Source organism: Corvus kubaryi, unplaced genomic scaffold, assembly GCF_017639235.1.
Source record: "Corvus kubaryi isolate FWS band 111438036 unplaced genomic scaffold, C.kubaryi_AGA036_p1.0 37391, whole genome shotgun sequence".
Lineage (NCBI taxonomy): Eukaryota > Metazoa > Chordata > Aves > Passeriformes > Corvidae > Corvus > Corvus kubaryi.
Genome location: NW_024581130.1, coordinates 1,089,432 through 1,104,836, shown reverse-complemented (window position 1 = coordinate 1,104,836; position 15,405 = coordinate 1,089,432).

Here is a 15,405-nt window from a genome sequence, read left to right as displayed (position 1 = left end):
AGCTGCTGCATCTCTTTGTGGAGACACTCCTTGAACCCAGTCAGTCAAATCATTCATTTTTTGAAACAAATTAGGAAAAGAAAAAGGAACTATTTCAAGTGTAGCCACATATGGAGCACGCTGAGCACTTACAGAACCGTGGTTCAGGGGAAGTGGAACAGGGCAAACAGTTGTAAAAGGCTTCTATGAGCCTCAGAGCAACCTGGCACAGAAACACCCAAATGACCACAGCTCCCAACAGAAATTTCTCCAGATCATTGTATCACCATGGCTGCGACATGCTTTCCATTATAAAACCCAATATTCTGTTGTTTTTCAAAATCACTGGACTTCCTCCAAGCAAACCAGAACTGCAGATGCTGGAAGGATGAATCTGCTGAAAATTATTCATCTACAATAACTCAGGTGTTTCCAAACACAACGGATGCTTGGGTTTAACCCCATGAAACTGTTCTAGCAGCCTTTTATTTGGGGAAGGTTTCAAATTCAAAATTCCCCTGTTTTACAGAATCCTGATTCACACCCCACACAGGTACCAGGGGCCAAGGAATTGAGGCACATATAGAGACAGCCCTATTAAGGTTACATGGGCAGCATTAATTCTGTTATTTCCTAGCTTTTGCATTTTTACCTGAACGAGCATGATCTATTGCCCTGTGGGCTGCTGGAGGGAACCAGAACTCAGTCACCCAGTCTTTCTGTCTTCACATAACTTCATTAGCTCTGCATGCCTGTTATAGAAATGTCTAAATCCAGGTTGTTCATGTGAAGAGAAAGCAACTGCTTTAACTGAAAGCAAACTTTCTCTGATCACATACAAGGTTATCTACATGTAAGTTAAACGCCACTGCAGTTATCAATATATCTAGCGACAACTCATTACACTGTCCAATTGGTTTGGTTGCTTTGTTACAAGAGCCAGCCAGGAGCTAAATTAATCCAGGTAACATTGCTTGTACTTTTAATCTGATGCAAAAGCTGAATTTCAGACTTTTAAAGGTGAAAGGCAAGCATCTATCCATCAGTAGTACTACCTAACTGCCCATACTGGGTAACTGTGGAAATAATAGCAGACAATACATTTAATTTCTAAGGCTGAACAATCAGGAACCATTACAGGAATACGGAAGACACGAGTAAAGCAATTAAGATAAGTGGAATGTCTTTCATTACTTGTATCAAACAAGTGAAGTATTCAGAAGGATAGGCCAAGTTGGCGAACTTGCTCAAAATAAATGACCGATGCAACTTTCCATGTGTGCTTACTGAAACTCAGACATTGCTAGCCGGGATGGCTCCTTGTCAGCCTGCTCCCGTGGCACTCAGCTCCTGTTTAAATAAGAACATTGCTTGTTTTGAGTGAAATGAAAGTTAAACTGACAGTCACAAATGTAAAGTAAATGACTAAATTTTGTTTGTAGAGAAAGCTGAGCACTTATTCGCAAACACATAAGGAAGAAGTGGCTTCTGTTCAGTGGGACTGTTCCAATGTGGGTAGTTACTCATTTGCTGAAGTGTTCACAAGATCAGATCACAACATCCAGAAACTCAGCTGCTACACCCAAACATTTTTCCCACAGCACCCAGTTCTTAGTCATCGCTCTCCAGGGAGAGCAGACGGTGTAGAGCAGAAGTCATTGTGGTCAGTGTGTGGCTTATTTAGTAAAAGAACTTATCTTGCTCATTTTCCATGATTCATATTTCAAGACTGCATTATTAATTTCTGTCAGACTAGATTTATACTAAACCAAGAGCTGCAGAAAGGCTTTTCATTTGTTCTAAAGCCTAGTGTGAGAACACTGACCTCACATATATACAGGGTAACACTTAATTTGGGATCAATCGTTTTAAGTTTATCAATGATCAGTATTTTCAAAAGGTACAAATGATTTGGGATAGCTGCATCACAGAGATTCCTTCAGTGTAATACTCAAAAAGAAGGTCCTTCACCCTTCTGAAATGCCAGTGGCTCCCTGAGACGTGTCAGAAGGTTCAGACCCTGTGCCGCTTTGGAATATCTTTGCCAGTTATTTTAGTTTTCCTGGAGAGAAAGTGCCCTGTCTAATTTGCTGCTGTTTGCTACCACCACCATGGAGCCTGCAGTGCTTTTGGAGGTGGGAAAATAATGACATTATTCCCTGCCATAATGTTTATTTAGCAGTAGTTAACCGACTGGTAGTGCGCAGTCTTAAGACCAATGTTCATTCAATTCAAGAGCCTTTCTGCCTTCTCATTGCTGCCCGGAGAACCTCCCTGACCCCCAGGGCTCTTGGTAAGAACTGAGGGGAGAAGCAGTTCCAGCAGCTTACAGGAGCCACTGGCTCTGCAGAAAGCAGTGAGATGCCTTCATTAAACAGTGCAAAATTTACACTACAAAACAACTAGGAGAGCTGTGGAAAAAAATGCAGTAACATTTTTTAAATACCTCGGTCAATTCATTCAAAAAATATACATTGGCAGGAGGAGGGGAAGTAGTTTAATAATTTTAATGGCCAATACTTAAGAAAAGATTAAAGGTCTAATACATTAAAAAGGAAACTCTGCTGATGGTAATCAGTTTTGCTGCTTTTATGCAACATTTTTTCCGTGTTTGTGTATGAAATGAGGTGGGGAGGCGGGGTGGGAGAAATTTGAAGATTTAGGGAGATTACTGCTTTCATGGGAGTGTTTTATTGCACTTTGGCAGTTCTGGGTTTAACCAGAAAATCCAATTGTGGAAAAAGGATGAAACAATCTGTTTTTCCTCTAATCAATCACAAGGTTGCAGGACACATTAAAATAAATTTGCGACCACCATTCTTCTTCCTTCCCACTGCTGTCATAGCAAATGATGATTCAAAAGCTAACTGACAATTCCCATATCAGCCCTGATGCCTGCTGCCCTCCTCCTTTTACCAATTCTTATGATTACAAACAAATAACTTCAGAGCTGTTGCAAGAACATGGAGAAAAGTCTTCTGGCAGATAAAGCATTTTAATACTAATAAAAATTTAACCCAAAAATATCAGCAAAATTACAATCAGTCACATGAAGCAGTATGAACAGAGTAACAAATACTGCGCAGTATTCCTCCTAGCTTTTGCCAGCAGCTGCCTGTTATTCCTAAGCTGGTTGTTACCTCAGATAAAGCAACCAGCAATGAAAATCAAAAGCAGTATGCTCAGATCAATTCTGATTGCAGAACCATTCCCTACCATTGCAACAAACAGGAGCAGTGCAAGCCACCGTGCTCCTGTGCAAAGTCTCAAATCCAAGGTAAGTAAAATTTAACGTCCCAATTCAGGACACCAGAAATGTGCATCACATGTAGACCACTGGCAGACTGCTTGTGGTACCAAATCAAGCTGGTTTCTGTGACTGCCATGGAAATACCAGTGCTGAGGTACAACTCATCATCTAGAGGAATCATCTACAGGAATCTAGACTGGAATCATCTAGGCTATAAAGGGAGTGTTACAGGCACTACAGCTAATCCTTGCTGAAGAAGCTTTCTTTTCTGCTGAGCCCAGGTATAGAATAGACAATTGGATTTTAGGAAGTTAAATTTAGATTAATTCCATCCAACATTGACTTTTAGGAGAAGCAGTTATTTAGTAACTACTGTGTCAGTGATCCAAATTGAGACCTTTGCAAGTACGGAAGATTACAGACTCAGTTTTAGTTGATTGAGGTAATTAACACCATCTTTGGACAGCAATTTAGAGTACCTTGCTAATTACTATGAACAATTTCCCCCTGTCCACCAGAGACAGATCCCTGAACCCGTTCACAAGAGAAAGGTCCTCCCACACTTTTTTTTTTTCTGCGAACTGATTCTGTCAAAGTTTGTGGACTTGAACTCACTGCAGCATCCAGAGCCCAATTGCAACATCTGCACCAGGGCTGGACACCTGTGACATGAATGAAACAAAATCCCTTGGAGCACTCCAGGAATAAAGAAACCCATCTAGGCATACATACAGCACCCATAGTCAAAGGCTCCATTCTATGTCCTGACAAGAATTCATTAGGATTTGTGAGGCCTCATATCCATGCCTGTGAGCATTGATATTAGATGGTACCGAGCAATTTTGGTTTTGTAACATAATTAGATAACAATTAATTGGGAGAGTGAAACCATTGGTTGGCATGGAAAAAAGTGCTGCGTTAGATTCTGTGTGGTGTTTGCTTTGTGCCATGTTTTCTAGAGCCTTCTCATTTATCTTTTCTCCAGTGCCTTTTATGAGCCCACTATAAAAGTGGTGTACAAAGGTTAAAAATATACAGTCTCTCATGCTTCAATGAAAATGTTCAGGTGTAATACTGAAAAAAGTGGTTGAAAAAAATCTTTGCTTTCCAGCATGGAAATGAATGCTGTATAAGAAGATAGTTAAGCAAAATACTATGGCCTGTTGCTCATCAAAAGTAAAGAAGCAGCGGTCAGGAAGGTTTTGCTGAGTAACATTTTAGTGAAGGAGAGGAAGGCAAACTGAAAAAGAAGCAGCAGACCATACAGAGACAGCTTAAAGAGGCACTGGAAATGTGGCCTTGAGAGAAGTCTTCAGACAAGATTCTGGGCTGAGAGCTGAGTAGCAGAGGGCTGAGAACACAAAAAAAAAATCACCTGATTGAATTCTCCCATCTGCAAATGAATGGCTGTGGTACGTGTTTTGTGTAAAATTCACACACAAAAAAAATTATCAGCAAAGATAACAACTCTGAGGATCATGTCTAGTTCTAATTCAGTCACATCCTTGAAAATTAAGTAAACTTTCAGGCAAAAGGGGTAAGACCAAACTGTTATCATAAATATGGCTTTATATGGGACAAAATTTTTCTACTGTTCATTCACTACAATCTTATGATTGTTTGTATCTTTAATAAAAACAATAAAGATGCCCCAAGTTTTCATCATATGGATATATGGTGAATATATGTTACTTCTAAAGTGCTGACCACATAAATATTTATCATACACATTTTTTTTTCTGTGCAAGAATTGCATTTAACTTCATCAATTCAATTTCATTTAAAAAAGACTAAGCCAGCATATTGAGCTGATTTCTGGCACAATGGTAAGATTTTTTTTCTTTACTGTCATTTTAATTCATTATATTACTGTGCTATTTTTAAAAGGTCCCATTTATATTGTACATTGCAGTTCCATAGATTAACAGTTGGAAACTAAAGATTAATTTACAGGAAATGCAAGGAAGATAGCAAAGTGTAGTGATACAAGTTATCTTTACAGTTATTTTGGATAACATACCACAAGATCTTTACCATGGCACATTCTGTGCAGTTTTGATTTTAAACTTCTAAAGGCAGGTGCTAACTATTCTTCATACTTCTGTGAAATAACATAAGTGTACTGTGCCTTATGCTAAATTACAGCTTCATTCTATTTTATCAAATACATCGCATGGTAAATTCTGGTTACAATTTAAAAAGGGGAAATGAATTGCTCTAAAGTACTAATAATAAAGCTCAGAGTAGAACATTACAATATTTCAGTTACAATTACAAAAGCGAACCCAGTGCAGGTGAACAGCAGCTGAAATTTATCACCACCTGATGGCTGTTCAGTGGACCATGTGAAGGGAATTAACTTGTCTGTCCAGTTTGGAGCTGAAAACTCTCTGTATTCTAGAACCTGCCACCAAACCTGGCATACTCATTGGCAGAGATCAAGGGTTAGGTGGGTGTTGGCGACACAAGTATTGCTGTGCTTTTACCTGCTGACAGACTAAGTGCAGAACTTGATTTGCCAGAAACGATGGCAAAAACATTCAGAAGTTTTTAAAGAGCCCAAGAAACAAACAAACAAATTCACAAACAACTAGCAGACAGTTACAGAATTTGCACAGATTTTCCCAATTCTTTTTTACTTGGAGTCTTGGGCCTGGGCACTGAAAAAATATCTGTCTCTAAAAGAATTATATTCACACAAGCACAGGTTATGGTCTTGGGGCAGAAATTAATGGGTGAGATTCTCTGGCCTCTGTGATACAAGAGGTTAGACAAAGCGATCACGATGGTCCCTCTGGCCTTTTAAATCTAGGAATCTGTGATCAGTAGATGGAAATCAAACTGTTTGAAAAACCAGGCAATATCGCTTTTTGTTTGGTCTACACAGTGCCATCTGCGTTTGACATTTTATACTGTAAAATAATACAGAGGTGAATATGCTATTCTGCATGTGTGTGGCCATTATCCATTCCCACAGAAAGCTTTTTGCATCACAGACTGTATCACACGACCTGGTTTAGGTCCCCTTCTGCTGTCAGTATGGCAGACAGCACTTTATCACTTGAGTAATGAAACTGCAAGAGGAAGTAAAATAGATCCGTCAGTGCTCTGTGGATTTTAGGCGTGCACTTGAGGAGTACATGAGCAAAGGCAAGGTTATTCTCTCTCCCTCCCTCTTCTTAGTCTCTCTTCTCTCACTCTGATGTATGATCAGGCTCCTTGCATCACCAAAATAAACAAGAAGCAATATCCCCACCAGGATTAGGAAAGGCTGGATGGGGCTCTGATCACCCTGGTCTGGTGGAAGTTGTTCCAGCCCACGGCACAGGGGTGGGGACTAGACGATCTTTAAGGCCCCTTCCAACCCAGGCCATTCTATGGTTCTATGATTCTGTGACTATACATGTGTACAGAACAATCAATTTTCCAACCATCGTCAAAAAAAATTTAAGTTTACCAGTCCTCCTGACTGTTCTGTTGGTCATGATGGAGTGGCATCAAAAACTGACAGATGTAGTTTGGAGAAGCTGGATTTTCTTTTACTAAGGCTTTGATTTTCTTCAAATGAGAAAAATTCCATAAAAAATAAAAAAAAAAGCCATAATACTGTCAGTTGGATAGAAGATAGCACTGCAAACACAAATTGATAGACTACCTATCCAAGTGAAGCATACAATTAGTTCTGAATACCTTTCTTTCAAAATTATACTGATAATTGGCAATCTTATTCACCTGAGTTTGCATTTGGCTAAATGACAGAGAATTCTATTAACTGATGCATTTTTTTAAAGTTCATTTGCAAATAGCAGGATTTACTATTTGTGAGAGGCCAGATTTCTTTCTATTAAAAAAAGAGAAAATTATTAAAACAGTTCTTAAGGCATGATTCCCACTCCTAGCACAGTGTTTATCACAAGATTTAGGATTGTGGAATAGGCTTAGGAGTTGCTACTCAAGCTATGTGAACAGCAATACCTCCCTGTATTTTCTTAACCACCTTTTTTTTCTCTTAGTTCCTGCTTATTTCTTTTCCTCCTCCCTGTGTGCTGGCAACTCTCTGCATCTGGTCACGTTGGGAAACAGCCTTAGAGAACGGACAGGGCTTAAAAACCCAACCTAAATGAACAATAAAACCCCAACAGTAAAAGGGAAAAAAAAGAAAGCTCTTTTCAAAACTTATTTTCCAGGATCAGAGCCCTTGTGGGGCAATGGATAGAGACATTCTGGCAGAGCAGAGGAAGGTGACACACAGGGCAGGACTCCTGTGATCTGCTCCAGTCATCATCTCTGCCTGGAAAGAAGGTGTCTGGACTGTCTTCAGGCTCAGTGAGTGACTTATGTAAGGAGATAATTTCAGCCTCTCTAGTTTTGCATGACAGGTATTCACTCTCTCTGCACTTGGGTAACTGGGCCATTTTCTGCTTACCCTCACTATCCCATGACAGTTTGCCACAAGTAGGTTCAGAATTTGATGGTAAAGTTATTCTTTGTAATGTACTTTATTGCCACCAATGAAAACCCCAAAAAGTAGGAAAGATCTGCACTGCGTACTAGATGTGGTGAAGTAGAGAATAAACCCCCCAGGACAGGATAGAACTAGCTATTACCTCTCCAAACTCTTCTCAATGTCTTCTGTTAGTCTGGAAGAGAACAGGATAATGCAAAGTTTTGGGTTTAGCAAAATAACATCTCTGAGGAACAGTTTTTCATATCAGAAGCTTGGCTTCTGTTTCCCCTCTTAGAACACATGGCCATATGATGACCTATGCCAGGTACTTCCTGGGAAGGTGTGAGGGGGAAAGTTTTAAAGCCTATTTTAGTCTTTCCCCTTGGTGACACTTCATTGTTTTAGACTTGTAGTGATAAATGTGATAATGAGTAATGACATCTATTCATGGAACATCTGAAAGCAGGTCTGAAATGTCAGGATTTAGCATGAGGAAAATGTGTCTCCAGCAAGGTCAGCTGCATTGACTTACTTCAGCCCATCCCTCATTAAAACACAGCCTGGATTTCTCGTAAGTCTGGGCAGAGCACATTCTCAGTCTCTCTGTCTCCTTCCCCCTGTGCCTGCAGTTTTTTTAGATGGTACTCAAAGGCCAAATTATGGGAATTTTCAAACTCATTGTTCCCCATTAAAATGCTAATTCTGCCTGTGATTCCTATTGTTTAATCCCTTGAGTGCTCTAGGACACGCAAGACAGAGTGCACATTCAGTGAAAGAGTGCTCACCCCGTGTGTTTCCCCGTCCCACTGCCAACAGCTAGCCAGGACAAATGGTGTGGCTTGGCGAGGGGACAAGAGGCTTCAGCAAGGTGCAGCAAACGAGCTGAACCCACTTGTCACACTGACTGTGCTTCTTGTATTACATGGATGCACCTCTTCTGCTCCAAGCTGACTTGCAGTGCCCATCACGAGAGTGCCCGAGTGCTTTCTGATAGTGCAGCAACCAGAGCAGCCAACATCTGTCACATCCTTCTCCTCTCACCCTGCCCCCAGGAAGAGAGCCTGTGTAGCGAAAAACCTTTGGTAAAGAGAATTCTTTTTTATGAGAGCAAGATAGGGAAGCAGGATTGCTTTTAAAGTCTTTATTAGTGCATATGTCGTTGTAAATTTATATGGGGCAGGGGCGGTGGTCCAAAAATGTACTTGGAGAAGAAGGTTATGAAGGGATATGATGGTTCACAGCCTCTGGAGCATTTGACTCTACAAGGTTGGTGGACTCTTGTGGAAAGCCTTGATCTGAACATCGCTGTGCCACAGACTTAAAAGTGCCAACCACAGTCCTGGTGTACTGGAGTAAGACCAAGATTTTAAATCTGACACCCAAAATATTACCAGACATCAGCACCAACAGCAGCAAGCTGACCCTGTGTGGGTAACTACTGCCAGATGACATTATTGTGCTTCTCCATTGGTTTTGGTTTAGCTTTTGTAGACCTTAAGGCAGGTGAAACTAGACACTGACCTTTGCTTCCAAAGGAAAAGGAAGATTTGACATTTCCAGCTAGAAAACAGGATCTTTCCACTTACCATGACCAGGAAAGGACTTCATTTGCCACCTATGCATGTGTCTGGCAGAAAGAAAGACGCCTTCATTGCAAGAAGAGGAAGGGAACCACAGATAATGAATTAAAAGCTCCATGACTGAACTACTTTCTGCAAGACTGTGTATTCTCATTTTCATTCTGATACCTTTCACTGTAGAAGACATTTTTGTTCTACTGTACAATATTTTGCCAAAATAGGACTAGTGTTGTTTACTACCATGATCTAATGATACAAGTGAGTAAAGGGAGAGAATGTAACATTTATTAAGTCAAATAATGTTCTGGGAATTATGCTTTTGGATTTTGGCCTTGAGATATGACAAGTCCAAAAGCATGTCCATTTTACGCAATTCTATCAGTTTGTCTAGGAAAATATGTACTTTCTTCCAAAATACTGCCATTAAGCTCTACTTATATTTTTTGTGACTGTATCTAGTTTTTTAGGTCCCTGTTAAACACTGACAGTTCTTCCTGCTCCTCTGACTTCAGTAATTTCTTTATACTTCCTGAATCATTTGGTTTTTATTCCACGATAAAATTACCATCCATGCTTGGCAGACATTGCCTGAGAAGACTGCAATACTGCATACATGCTCACTAGCTAGTTTAAAACCGTATTTTGACCACACTGAATGGTTTATTGTGTATTTTTTATTTGCTTTATATTAATTCATTCTGATTATTGCTGCCTTAAATTAACATTCAGGAACTTTGGCTATATACAGCTAAAATTATATTTGTTCATATGCAAGTAGGCAGATAACAGAATTTAGTTCTTAAGTTTGAACCTCACTCAAGGAGCCTTGCAATTGGATTGTGTTGCTCTCTGGAAGTGTGCACTCTTTTATTCTGTGACTTCCTTGAATTTATCCATAGGACCATCCCTTTCTAAGCTGTGCCCATTGTACAGACCATCCAGTCATCCAGCATCAGTAATTAACACTAAGGTGATCAGCCTGACTTTTAACAATGAAAGATATCCTCTTCTTAAGTTCATCAAGAAGAAAGACAAATTACTTAATTAGTATTGTAAGGTAGGGGTAATTATTTGCTTTCTCTAAGCTTAGGTCTGCCTTTTGAAGATCTTTTTGGTTTTTATCAGTATTTTTCAAAAGCAATTACAAGAAAAAAGGCAGAAAATCACATTTAGCAGTAAATATTTTACATATTTTATTATGCTGCTGAAGGCATAAACATCTGTAAAATTGTTGTATACAAATATATCACCCTTGAAAGACAAAAAATATACAGAATGTTAAACCATTGTTTTTGTTGTTGTATTTCACATGTTTTATTGCATTAATTATCATTCCTTTCTTGTTAACTGCAGTTAGGACATGGTAACAAATCTGTTAGACACCGGAAAAACATCCAACCATCACTGTGTTTGTGACTTGGCTATATCCATAGCCCATATTAGTGAAACAGGGTCTGGCTTTAACATAAATGTACCAGAGGTGTACGTAAGAAGTTATAACTTGAATATATACAGCAGACATTGCTCAATCAAGTGTCTGTGCTATTCAGTTTGTACAAACTGATGGATTCACAATATATTGGCTTCCTAATATTCAATGACTGCACTCCTTGAGTACTATAGTTTGTAGTGTCATAGGGAACAGCCACCTGACTCTAATGTTCATGGGGAGGAATAAAAAAAAAAAGGCAAACCCAAGTTTGCCAACACATCTTTTATTGGTCTAATTCTCTCAGGCCACCTGTTCTGTAGCTGCATAAAACCAAACAGCTGTGAACCCAGCGAACTCCAGGAAAGTGCATGAATCCAACATTGCAGATCAGGAGCCTTGATGTGACCTAACTCCACTTTCAGAAACAAAACAAATAAAAACCAAAGTGGTGTTTCCATGACATTTTTAGTGGCCTGAAAATCTGCCATATCATTTTGCACCTAATCTGCAGCTGACAGCATGTCCTGATCCTGCCCTGCCCTCCCAGCCAGCCCCACGGTACCCCCAGCTCCCTGGCAGAGAACCCAGTGCTCTAGCACCAGTTTCAGTGGGTTTTGTTCGGGTTGAGCCAGGTGATTAATTCAGCTCACCTTGCAGCCACATAATCATTATATCTGCTGGAGGAAAGGCAGAGGGAACACACAGCCAGGTACAAGCAGATTGATGGGGGACATTAGCCCTTTCATTAGCATTTCCCCATTAAATGGGGCAGGTTAACATGAAAATGGATGCTGAGAAAAAGCAACACTTCATTTCCCTGGTGGTTCAATAATCTGTATAAAGCACTAACAAATTCCCACACTCACTAAAGTCAAAATGAAACAATGTGGTCACAGGTGAGAATCATGTTTGGTAAACTTTTGAGTGTGAATGTGTCAAAACCACGGCAGAATGATAGAAAAAGGTGAAGATATGTTCTAGAGTGCAACAGTATGTATAAAATATTACGCATGTGTCAAAACAGAGTGAGATTTTCCATGCACTTCAGTTCAATCTCACAGCTTGCTTAATTGATTTGGATGCTGCTTTAAAAATCTGCTTCCCATTTAAAGTTAAAGACGGAAATTTGAGACTTCACACGAGTCCCTCAGCATTGACCTCATTCACACGTTTTATAAAGTAACCACTCCGCCAGCAAGGCCCGAAGGACAGGGTCCCAAAGTCTTTATGTGAGAGCTGAGCGTGTCATTTGAAAGAAAAGAGAGTCCTCTAGCGGAGAATTCCGAGTTTTACTCTCCACGTAGCATTTGAGGGATTTCACTTTTAACTGGGTTTGTGATACAAAAAATACCCCATCTTACAAGCCCGTACTGAAAGTACAGCCAACATTTTAAATCCTACAAGTTCATGCTCATTGTCAGCTTCTTCGACAAAGTTTCTGGCTCTTTTTACTCGGGCTTTTATTTTTCTTTGCTTATTTGTTTTGATTTGGTTTTAAGGAGATTACAGTTGTATTAGGAATCAAAAAATGCATACATGCTTTAGTAATCTTACTTTTTTTTGCGATTAAAAAAGAAGTGTCATCTGATAAAAAAGGGGAAGGAATCACTTGTTTTATGTGACTCTCTCAACAACATGAACGATCAAATGGAGTGTCGGGAAATTGCTCAAACACTCTTGCAAACAGCAAATGTGCTTCCAGGAACAAGAATCAGTTCACAAGTAATGTACCAGTAGCAGAAAGTTAAATTAGCAATGAATATCAATCACAACGAAGCACTCAACCAGCTCTCGATGTGACACAACCTGAAGGGACACAATGTACTTTGAAAGGGCACTGATGTAATAGGATGAGACACGGTGACCTTTGTATGGTTGCCTTATTTGCTACACGGGCAGCAATCAAGCAACTATAAACAGCCTTGAGATTTTGTTCCTGACCTCTCCTGAACATTTTTCATTTAATAACGTGTCAGTGGCTTTTACATTGTCCCTTCCTGTTTGGACTGCACAGAGGTGGGGAAAAAAGAGACCAAGACAGATGGCAAAAGCCTGATCTCATGGAGACAGGCTTTCGCCTGTGAAAGACCTCTGTGAGTTACCAGGGTTTAGGAGACAGAACCTGTGCTCGTGTCAAGAAGAGGAGCCAAAGCAGTTCAGTTCATATTCTCTTAGTTTCCTCTGACATATTTTATCTTAGTCTGATATTCCTGTTACCAGTCTTCTATCTTACACCAGACATGGAATTTCCTGTGCAGGGTGCAGCCTTTGTTGTACCTAACGTACTGACAACGCTTGCAAATATATCCCAAGACTTGCAATTTCTGGAAGTATTTCCAGAGACCAGCTTCCAGACCATAAAATTTCAAAAGAATGTCAGCTTTTATTTAAGGAAAAAAGGGGAAAGTAAAAAAAACAAACAAACAAACAACCCCCCCCCCCCAAAAAAAAAACCAAGTTGAAGTCTCCAAATCTAGAGCATAAATGCAAAAATACAGAATATATTACTCTAAGTATGTGTCATACTTTTTAAAGCCCTGTGGCACTGCTCTGAGGCTCGAGCTGTGATTTCTGAATGTCTGGAGCTGCCAGTTCTGTGCCTGTGATAATTTCTCATGTAGAGACTTTATTCTCTGCCACACAGCTCTGGCCACTTCTGAGTTGCAGGGCACAAAGTGAATTTGGCAGACAGCAAGATCTGTCTGTGTTTGTCAATCACACTTACTAAAATGTCTCTCCTTATTCATTATATCCAAATGCTTTGTGAGTAAACTAAGAGTGAATCGCAGAGCAGAGGATGTTCTAGTGTTCTAGTGGTTGGAAGGCACAGTTTGGAGTAGGAACAGCTAATTCTCACAGTATTTTTTTCCTCCTGGCCTCAAATGCTGAAGCACTGGGGAACATAATCTTCAGCAGTATTCCTGCACATTTCCTTTCTAGTACTGTACCTGTGCTATCTCTCCTTTCATTTTCTGCCAGGGTAGCAATATGCAATTGCTCATCTGGGCAGAAGTATTAGAAAATCTGAAAATGCAAAGACAAAATAAGTGTAAAACAGAATTTTTCTTCTAAGTTCAATGATGATTAAATAAGATAAAAAAAACCCCATTATAAATACTGTTTTTATATGATGTTTCTTCAACTGTATTCTGAATATTTTGCATCCTTTTCTTCTTTCTTATATTCTAGCAGATGGCATCTCTGGGTGGATGTGCAGAGACACAGGACTCTGGCAGTAACCTGTGTTCAGTCTCATTTATTGTCCTGAAAATTCTCATTAGGGTTAATTTCATCCAATAAGAAAATTGAAACTACCTTAAATTACATGAGATTTCTCAAGTAAATTTTAGTTGGCAACAAAGTACACTTCCATTCCCATGGCTTCTCACTGGGTTTTCAGCTCATGAGTTTTCTGGGTCTCAAGCATTTCCAAAAGTACTAACTTCACCCTAGCAGGCCTCATCTCCCCATTCAAAGCAGGAATAACAGCAATTCTTCATTAACCCATCATTACCTTAATATGCTAAGCTTATGCCCTGCTTAATACTTCATTAGGAATGGAAGGCACACCTAACCTATGGGGGCAGAGAAGAAGAAAAAGGATCTAAAATGCTTTGAATAAATTGCAGAAAATGTACTTTGAGTTTTTTGAAGCCTAGTGAAGAATAATTGTGCTGTGCTTCTAAGAGACTTGGAGGGCTTTTCCCACGGATCCTCTGAAGACTTGATCACTAAAAAGAAGGTAAATTAGACTATAGCATAAAGTGAAGTCTGCATTTAGTGCTTTGGGACTGCTTGTTACACGGTGCCAGAGGTTTCCACAAGAGTGAGCAAGCCGTGAATGCAGCATTATCACAGAAAGCAATATAAGCACAGCAGACAGAGTTGTTAAGAGACAGAAAAGCTGATTTCAGGTCTTTTTCTCAATTTCTTAATATGGTTTTCTTCAGAGAAAGATAACCACTTTTCTCCAGTGAAAGATAAACCCCAGCTTTTACTGCTAGTGCCCTAAAAGCACCAGAAACTACTCCCTTGCACTCTGTTTTAATCCACTGGAATGCTCTCACCATCACCTCCTGGTGATGACAGCTTTTCTACAAGCACTCCTAGACTGAGGCATAGAAAGGGGAAAAATCAATTTTCAGTATGAAAGAGGGTTGTAAGCCTAAGTTTCAGTGGTGGACTGGTGTTGGGGGTTAGTGGTTTTTTTTCTTTTTCTCAGAGAATTTTCTTCCTATTTGTTGTCAGGGAGATGGTGAATGGACAACAACCAAGAGACGAGACATGGCCAAGCTGGAATGGTTCTGGGGAGGAAGTGGGGTGGTTTTAGCAGTTTCTTGGCTGGGTGGTGGGTAGTTTTTGCCTGGTTGGGAGCAGGGATGGTTGTGTGGTGCTTCTTCACGTTGGACCTCTCCTGTGCAGCAGTTTTCAACACTGCCATGGAGCTCTGCCTGCCACTGGCTTGAGAGCCTGCTGCTTGCAAGAGAGGACGAGAGTTCTGGCTGCTCCATTGTCTGAGACTTCGCTGGCTGCCAGCGCTGAGAAACCAGCCCAGTCCATGTGGGTGCCTCGGGAAGTTGTCCCCCTCCCCAAGAGCTGCAGCATGAAAGGCTGCCTGGAGCCAGAGCAGCACCTCTGCCAGACCTCTTCTCTGAGATGAGGGAGAGGCTCTATCAAGGACTATCCCAGGGGAGGAGAAGGAAGATGATGATGATGA